Raw genomic sequence first — 9218 nt, 5'->3', positions numbered from 1 at the left:
CCTTGGGGGAATCTCACTCCTTAAGTTCTGACACCTGATCAGAACACAGGAATAAAACCACAGAAGTCTCTCTTACACACCACAACTGATTCAGACTGAAGGTGGTTCTGAAACCTGAATTCCCTGGGCTCTAGAATCCTTTAATAAGGGTAGCTCTCCAGTGGGGATGAATAAATCTGTAATTTTTTATTCTCTCAGTTTGATTTTTTTCAAACTTTAGATTCAGTTCAACCCATTTGCCCACCATTTGCAATTTTTTCTTTTTATTTATTTATTTTTATTTATTTAATTTAATTTATATACCGCCCTAAGCCCGAAGGCTCTCTGGGCGGTGTACAAAAAGATAAAAAACAAGCAATGTATAAATGCAAATGCAAATGCAAGAAAACAAAACAAACAAACAATAAAAGAACCAAACAACATCCAAAATACAAATAATGATGAAAATGCTATTAAAACACACTTTAAAATGCCTGGGAGTATAAAAAGGTTTTCACCTGGCGCCGAAAAGATAGTAGCGTCGGCACCAGGCGCACCTCATCGGGGAGGCTGTTCCACAGTTCGGGGGCCACCACAGAAAAGGCCCTGGTTCTAGTCACCACCCTCCGAGCTTCTCGATGGGATGGCACTAGGAGGAGGGCCTTAGATGTTGAGCGCAGTGTCCGGGTAGGTTCATATTGGGAGAGGCGCTCCACCAGGTATTGCGGTCCCATGCCGTGTAGGGCTTTATATGTCAAAACCAGCACTTTGAATCTAGCCCGGAAACAAACAGGAAGCCAGTGCAGACGGGCCAGAACAGGTGTTATATGAGCGGACCTTCTGGTCCGCATCAACAATCTGGCCGCTGCATTCTGGACTAGTTGTAGTTTCCGAACAGTCTTCAAGGGCAGCCCAACGTAGAGCGCATTGCAGTAGTCCAGTCTAGAAGTTACCAGAGCATGCACAACTGAGGCGAGGTCATCACTGTCCAGATAGGGACATAGCTGGGCTACCAGTCGAAGATGGTAGAAAGCATTCCGTGCCACCGAGGCCACCTGGGCCTTAAGTGACAAGGAAGGATCAAAAAGAACCCCCAAGCTACGCACCTGTTCCTTCAAGGGGAGTGTAACCCCATCAAGAACAGGATGAACATCCTCCATCTGGGCAGAGAAGGCACTCACCAACAGCGTCTCAGTCTTGTCTGGATTGAGCTTCAGTCTGTTAGCTCCCATCCAGTCCATTATCGCGGCTAGGCAACGGTTTAGCACGTTAACGGCCTCACCTGAAGAGGATGAAAAGGAGAAATAGAGCTGCGTGTCATCAGCGTACTGATGGCAACGCACCCCAAAACTCCTGATGACCGCACCCAGCGGCTTCATGTAGATGTTGAAAAGCATGGGGGACAGTACCGATCCCTGCGGGACTCCACAATGGAGAGTCCAGGGCATCGAGCAGTGTTCCCCAAGCACTACCTTCTGGTGGCGACCCACCAAGTAGGAGCAGAGCCACTGCCAAACAGTACCCCCAACTCCCAACTCCGTGAGTCTTCCCAGAAGGATACCATGGTCGATGGTATCAAAAGCAGCTGAGAGATCAAGGAGAATCAACAGAGTCACACTCCCCTGTCCCTCTCCCGACAAAGGTCATCATACAGGGCGACCAAGGCTGTTTTGGTGCCAAAACCGGGCCTGAAACCGGATTGAAATGGATCAAGATAATCAGTGTCATCCAAGAGCCCCTGGAGCTGGCCGGCAACCACCCGTTCTAGCACCTTGCCCAGGAACGGAACATTCGCCACAGGTCTATAGTTGTTCAGGTTATCTGGGTCCAAAGAGGGTTTCTTCAGGAGCGGTCTCACAACCGCCTCTTTTAGGCAGTCAGGGACCACTCCCTCTCTCAGAGAGGCGTTTATTATCTCCTTGGCCCAGCCAGCGGTTCTGGTCCTGCCAGCTTTCACCAGCCAAGAGGGGCAAGGGTCCAGAACAGATGTGGTCGCCCGCACCAGTCCAAGGATCTTGTCAACATCCTCAAGCTGTACAGACTGAAACTCATCCAATAAGCACAAGACCGTGTTCTGGATGCTTCATTAGATCCCACTGCCATAATATTGGAGTCTAAGTCCCGGCGAATGCATGTGATCTTATCCTGGAAGTGCCTCGTGAACTCATCACAGCGGGCTACAGATGAATCTATGATGTCCCGAGGGCCAGAATGTAAAAGCCCTCGTACAATTTTAAAGAGCTCCGCTGGGCGAGAGAGAGATGCCTTAATTGTGGCAGCAGAATATCTCTTTTTTGCTGCCCTCACCGCTACTATATACCGCTTAGAAGAGGCACTCACCAAGGCATAATTGCATTCGTCAGGAGTTCGCCTCCATCTGCACTCAAGCCTCCTCCTCTCTTGCTTCATCACTCTCAGCTCTGAGGTATACCATGGAGCTGTATGAGCTCTACATAGGAGGGGGCGCATGGGAGCGATCGTGTCAACCGCCCGGGTCATCTCCGTATTCCACAATCCGACCAGGGCTTCGACAGGAGCGCCAGTCTTCTCAGTCGGGAAATCCCCCAGAGCCCTTTGGAAACCCTCAGGATCCATTAGTCTCTGGGGGCAGACCAATTTAATAGGTCCCCCACCCTTGCAGAGGGAAAGGGTCGCTGTGAGCCTAAACTTCAGCAAGCGGTGATCTGTCCATGACAATGGGGTAGATGAAAAAACCCCAACCACCAGATCACCATCTCCATGTCCAGTGGCGAAGATCAAATCAAGAGTATGTCCCGACACATGCGTTGGGCCAGTAACAACCTGAGACAGCCCCATGGTTGTCATGGAGGCCATGAAGTCCTGAGCCGCCCCAGATAGAGCAGTCTCGGCATGGATGTTGAAGTCCCCCAGTACCAATAGTCTAGGGGACCGCAGCAATACCTCCGAGACTACCTCTGTCAGCTCAGTTAGGGAATTTGTTGGGCAGCAGGGTGGGCGGTACACCAACAAAATTCCCAGTCTGTCTCTCTGGCCCAACACAAGGTGGAGACACTCCAAACCAGTCGACTCCTGGACAGGGTGCTTGGTGAGTGAGAAAGAACTCCTATAGACCACAGCAACCCCACCTCCCCGTCCTTCGGTTCTACCATGATGCTGAACCGTATACCCAGGTGGGCAGAGCTGGGAAAGAGCAATTCCTCCCTGATCGCCCACCCAGGTTTCAGTTATGCATGCCAGGTCGGCCGCCTCCTCCACAATTAAATCATGAACAAGGGAGATCTTATGATGAACCGACCTGGCGTTTAACAACAGCACATGGAGATCCGAAGGCTGACTGATAGGACAACCAGCAGTCCTGGGGATGTGAGGAGAACCGGAACAAGTCACAGACACTACTTGTCTGGGACGAGTTCCCCTTATCTGGCACGTTCTCCTCACAACGCCGTACCTCCCATTACCCGTCACTACGCTAATTGGGGCCCCCGAAAGTCTCCCCGGTCGATGTATAATACTCTCTCCCAGGCACATATTAAAACCAATAAAACACACAATACACACTCACCAAATCACAGTCACCCACACAATGTACATTCACACCAATACACACGAAAATTCACACACAGACACACACAGACTGAATCAATCACGCACTACAATAAACATACATATAATACAACCAAACAATATTAAGATAACTACAAAACTTCCAAATAAAAACTCACATACATCACAACTCAATCATTCACACAAAGTACACATGCAACCATATTAGTTGCCTCCAGGCGGCAGCAATGAGACAAGATGTTACAATCTCAGAGGCTAAACTATAGTAGCAACAGAGCCGCACTTAAAGAAGCCGCGGCAACAGCAGCAAAAGGGACACAGTCACACAGCATCCCAGAGCAGCAAATGCAGCATTCATGCCCTCAAAGACAGACGACGACCCGCTCCACCTCCGATGACAATGATGGCGAAAATGGCGGAGACAGCGATGGCAAAAGCAATGTCCACACAACCAGCGAGAACAGCGACGGCCGACAACGCAGCAAGGCGGGAGCAGAACGAGCAGGGCAGCGACAGGGCAAAACCCAAGCGGCAACAGCACCCACGACGACAGCGGCCCGAGAACAGCCGCGCCACAGCGACCAGAAGCCAGAGGACCAGAGAAGGACCAGCGACGATGGCAGCAAAGATGCCCCGCAGCAGCCGCAAGCGGCAAAAAGCAGCAAGCGGCAACGACGGCAGCACCCAGACCGCTCGAACACAGCACGACAGCCCGGTCCACGACCCAACGGCAGCAAAGGCAAGGCAACCCAAACCCGCGGCGCCCCAACGGTGAAGGCCGGAAAAACGGTAAGCCACGCCGCGCCGCTCTCGACCACACTCAGCCGAGTCAACATGAAAATTCATATGCATTTTCATGTGTATTTATTCTTACATGCGCTTTTGTATATAATTTTGCCTAATATGTCGCCTTGTATGTTATTTTAAGTAGTACATGTATTGTTGTGCACATTTTTGGATTGAAGAAATCAGAGCTTGGAAAAGTTACTTTTTAAAACTACAACTCCCATCAGCCCCAGCCAGCATAGCCACTGGATTAGGCTGATGGGAATTGTAGTTCAAAAAAGTAACTTTTCCAAGCTCTGAACGCATAGCAACATTCAGAGAAGGGTGCATTTCAATGTTTTAGCTATCTTACTGGTTCAGGGAGTGCAAATGAAGTTCCCCAACCCTACTGTTCATCACAATGCTTATAGTCCTGTATCTGGTGCTGAACAGTAGGGTTTAGGAATTAGGAATTCCTCAAGAGCTTTATAGGACATTCAGAGCTCTGGCTTTTGTAAGCTGTTGTGAGAGCCTCAAGGATGGGGTATAAATATTATAAATTAATAAACTCCCATCAGCCACTATGGCCAATGGCCAGAGATTACAGGAGTTGTAGTCCAACATCAGTCAGGTGGACAAATGCTTTGATGTTCAGTCTGTCCATGAGGTGCAGCTACAAGTCAGACTGATCTGGCAAGGAGTTGGCCAGTAGGGAGTCTAAGTTAGCCAGTTCCACATGGCCAAGCACATTCAAGCTGCCCTTCTTGATGTCATTGATGAAACTAATGAGCTGCAGGCACTACAACTTGTAGTCCACTATACTACACACTGAGATCCAGTGGTGGTGTAGTGGTTACGTTGTTGGACCTAGGACCTGGGAGAGCAGGGTTCAAATCCCCACTCAGTCATGAAGCTCACTGGGTAACCTAGGGCCAATCACCTCTCTCAGCCTAACCTACCACACAGGATTGTTGTGAGGATAAAATGGGGAAGGGAGGACCATGTTGAGCTCCTTGGAGGGAAGGTGGGATGTAAATGTAGTACGGTAAATAAATAATAAAGCAACCTCTGGAGGGCCACCAGTTCCCCCATCCCAATAGACCAGCCTTTCCCAACTAGTGGGCCACCAGATATTGTTGGACCACAACTCCCATCAGCCTCAGCCAGCATTGCCAATGGTCAGGAAAGATGGGGATGTGGTCCAACAACATCTGGTGGCCCACTAGTTGGGAAAGGCTGCAACAGACCCTTCTATCTTGGTGATGGCATATTTTACTTCCTTCTGGAAGGCTTCAGTTGGACACTTTGCCATGATGTTTCTGGAATTCCACTGCCAGCAGTTCTTGTAATCTAATGGTTAAGGAGGGGGCATAGAAGGAGACGTTAGGTTTCGGCTATCAGAGGGCATGACCCATGCATTTTTAATCTCCTGTCTCCATCCAGAAAAGCTGCAAACATGCTTTGAAAACAAGAACTGAGATTATCAGGGTGGTGAATTCTTGGCCAGATATCAGATCCCATGCATTTAGATTCAGATGTACATCACCTGGTGATGATGACCCTGGTGGTGATGATACATTGCCTGGTGATGACCCTGGAGGTGGGCTGAATTCCATTTGAACTCATGGCAGTGTGCAGTTTGAGTGCTCCATTAATAAAGTGAGAGTATTGGAGTTAACCATTTGGTCAGCAATTCAGGTTCACAGCAAAGTTGGGAGGGGGCAAACTTTGACTTCTGATGTGTGCAAAATGATTGTCAAATCTGCACAAATCATAAGATTGCTAGAACCGGTTTGCCCGCTGCTCTGATGGAATGTAATTAAACCCAAGCAAAGGCAGTGTCTATGGCTGGAGAGAAACCAGGGTGTTCCAAAGGTTCTTTTGTTGGTTCTAGAAATGAATGGAAAACTACTCCTTTGTGATGCTCTTTAGAATGCTGCTCTAGACCAATGCTGACCAGCATTGTCTGGGAGAATGGTGTCTTAGGCATGCAGAGCACATTCGGGCCTGTTTCACAAAGATGGAGTCCGTTTCTTACGTCTTTCCCCCTGTGGACTGCTGTTTTGTCTTGTACACTACCCTAGCCCTGGCTCTGTTTGTCTGCTTCTCCCAAATTATCCCACATGGCTCCTTTGTGTGGAGCAAGAGAGCTGGCAAGGCACAGAGAAGCATCTCGCCTTTCTCAATGGAACCTAAAGTCACCGAGAATCCTCCTTACCTAGCAGAGCGACTGGGCAATTTGTTCCTATCTGAGTCTGCCACACTAAGGGTGAGTTCCGATGACCCCTTTGCTCATGTCCAAAGGCGACTCATGGCCACTTGGTCTTTTCATCTCCCAAGAGCAGTATTTATTTATTTATTCATTCAAGAGATTTCATACTTGCCCTCCACCACAAGGAGGTCACAGGGCAGGTTACAAGCATATGATCATACCCTATTAAAATCCAAAATAGAGCAATTTAAAACAAACCAAGAAATGTGCATCAGGCAATAGAGGCAATCTCACAGAAATAAACAAATCTTAACTGTCAAAGGCCAGGCGAAAGAGGTGTGTCCAGCGAATGGCAGAAACTACATAACGAGAATGCTTGATGCACCCCTGTAGAGAGGGGAGTTTCACATTTTGGGAGCCACCAATGGGAAGAAAGCACCAACGTGATGCCATCATCATAATGAAAGTGAGCTTTTAACAGATCGGTTGAGTGCACTGAAGAGTCTTGCGTTTGAGCAGTCATAAATAAATAAATAAATTTTATGTTTGATTAATTAAACCATAACAACTGCCACATCTTCCATATATCTAATCCAGCTACCTGCTTCCCATAGTAGCCAGTTTGATGCCTCTGTGAAGTCCGCAGGCAGAACATAAAGGCAATAGACTTGTCCCATTGTTATTCCCTTGCAAATGATATTTATTCAGTGGCATACTACCTGCAAACCTGGCATACAGCCTTGTATATTGACTTGCAGCCATTGATAGGCGTCCATGAATTTATCTTATTCTGTTTCAAAGTCATCAGAGATGGTGGGCAGCATGCCATCCTTACATTAATTCTGTGAAGAAATCACATTAGAATCCCACCAGCACAAAACAGCCTGCATTGCAAAAGTGGGAAGATCCCATCTCTTATCACTTATTCCTGCCCTCTGGCCTTTTATAGTTATCGTCTTAGGAAAGGACAAGTCCCTGCTAAGCAAAACAACCCTATCCAGCGGCACGTGCCCTCTGTGTGGAGCTGAAATGGCCCAAGTCAGAAAGAGTCTGGCTTGGACCATGACTCTGTGGCTCTCCATATCAGGTGAACTGCTGAGACTCATTAGATTGCCTTTTGTGTGCAATGAAAGCTATGGAGTACAATGAAAGCTACGGAGCTCGATCCATTAGGGCAAATGGAGCACACCCCACTAACCTCGATCTGCCCTCAGCCATCCCTCACTTGCCTGCCTTCTTACATACATCCAGTCCAGGGGGTGGCACTGCCTGTTAGCTTCCTCTTCTTCAATCTCAATATTGCCCTTGTAGAACTCAGCTGGGAGGAGAAGGATGGTGGCAAAAGATTAATTGGTCTTTGCAGTCAGAGGCAGTATGCTTCCAAACACCAGCTGCTGGAAACTGCAAGAGAGGAGGGCGCTGTTGCAATTAGGTCCTGTTTGCAGGACTAGATGGGCAAATGGCTTGATCCAGCAGGCTGTTCTTGGGTTCTTATGTCTGTCATTGATTCTGGCTCCACCTACTGTTTGGGCTTCCTGCCTTCTGCCCTACCAGACCCAAAGGGCACCAGCCACCACTGAATGAAAGCATAAGACTGGAAGGGATCAAGAGGCCATTTATTAAATGTATTTGACCTAATCCACAGATAGCCAGCATGGTTACCTCCAGATGTTGCTAGACTCCAACTTCCATCAAACCCAGTGTGAATGGTCAATAGTCAGAGTTGATGGGAACAGTAGTCCAACAACATCTGGGGACCATTACATCGGCTACTCCCGATCTAGTCTAATACAGCCTTCAGATTCAGCGTAGGACTATTGAGTCACCACCCACCAGCCGGTTCTCATGCTCAGAAGATACAAGCATGTCAGACTATGTTGTGGCATGTCACATGCAGAGGAAGGGTGTATGGCCATAAGTGCACTTGCAGAACAAATCAAACCACATGTAGTTTATAATCACAGATAACGGCTTGGAAAGGCCAGGATCCTGGAGAGCTACTGCCGGTGAGAGAAGACTGCACTAGATGGACCAGTAATCTGACTCTGCAGATGCTGAGTTTCTCCCTTTGACCACTATGGCCTGGAGTGAAACTTACTTCTCTACCCAAATACATTATTCAGAGCCTCCCTTCACCCCCCAGTGGAACAAATTCCATTTACCAACGTTTTTTTCCCCCAGAAGATTATTTATAATGCAAAAAGGCAGCATCCCTCACTGATTTTGCAAAGACAGGCTATGGTGTTATGAAGACTGGATCAAGGATAGCACATGTATGGTACTGAAGATCATCCTTGTGATGTTTGCAAAGATCCCACATCTTCCCAAAAGAGTATTTATAGCTAGCATAGTGTCCTCTAAATTTTGTTGAACTACAACTCCCATCATCCCATGCCAGTGATAGCCACCAACTTGGATGGCTTTAAAAGAGGATTAGACAAATTTGTGGAGGTTGAGGTTATCAGTGGCTACCAGCCATGATGGCTATGTTCTCCCTCCACTCTCAGAGCCAGTATGTCTCTGAATAACAGTTGCTGGGTATCACAACTGGGGAGAGTGCTATTGTACTCAGGTTCTGCGTATGGGCTTCCAATAAGGCCATCTGGTTGGCCACTGTGAGAACAGGATGCTGGACTAGATGGGCCATTGGCCTGATCCAACAGTCTGTGTCTGTTGGAATTGCTTCTTAAAATGTCTCTAAAGCTTTTTTAAAAAA

Source organism: Rhineura floridana, chromosome 11 (genome assembly GCF_030035675.1).
Source record: "Rhineura floridana isolate rRhiFlo1 chromosome 11, rRhiFlo1.hap2, whole genome shotgun sequence".
Lineage (NCBI taxonomy): Eukaryota > Metazoa > Chordata > Lepidosauria > Squamata > Rhineuridae > Rhineura > Rhineura floridana.
The sequence above is the reverse complement of the archived record's forward strand: the minus strand, read 5'-3'. Positions refer to the sequence as shown.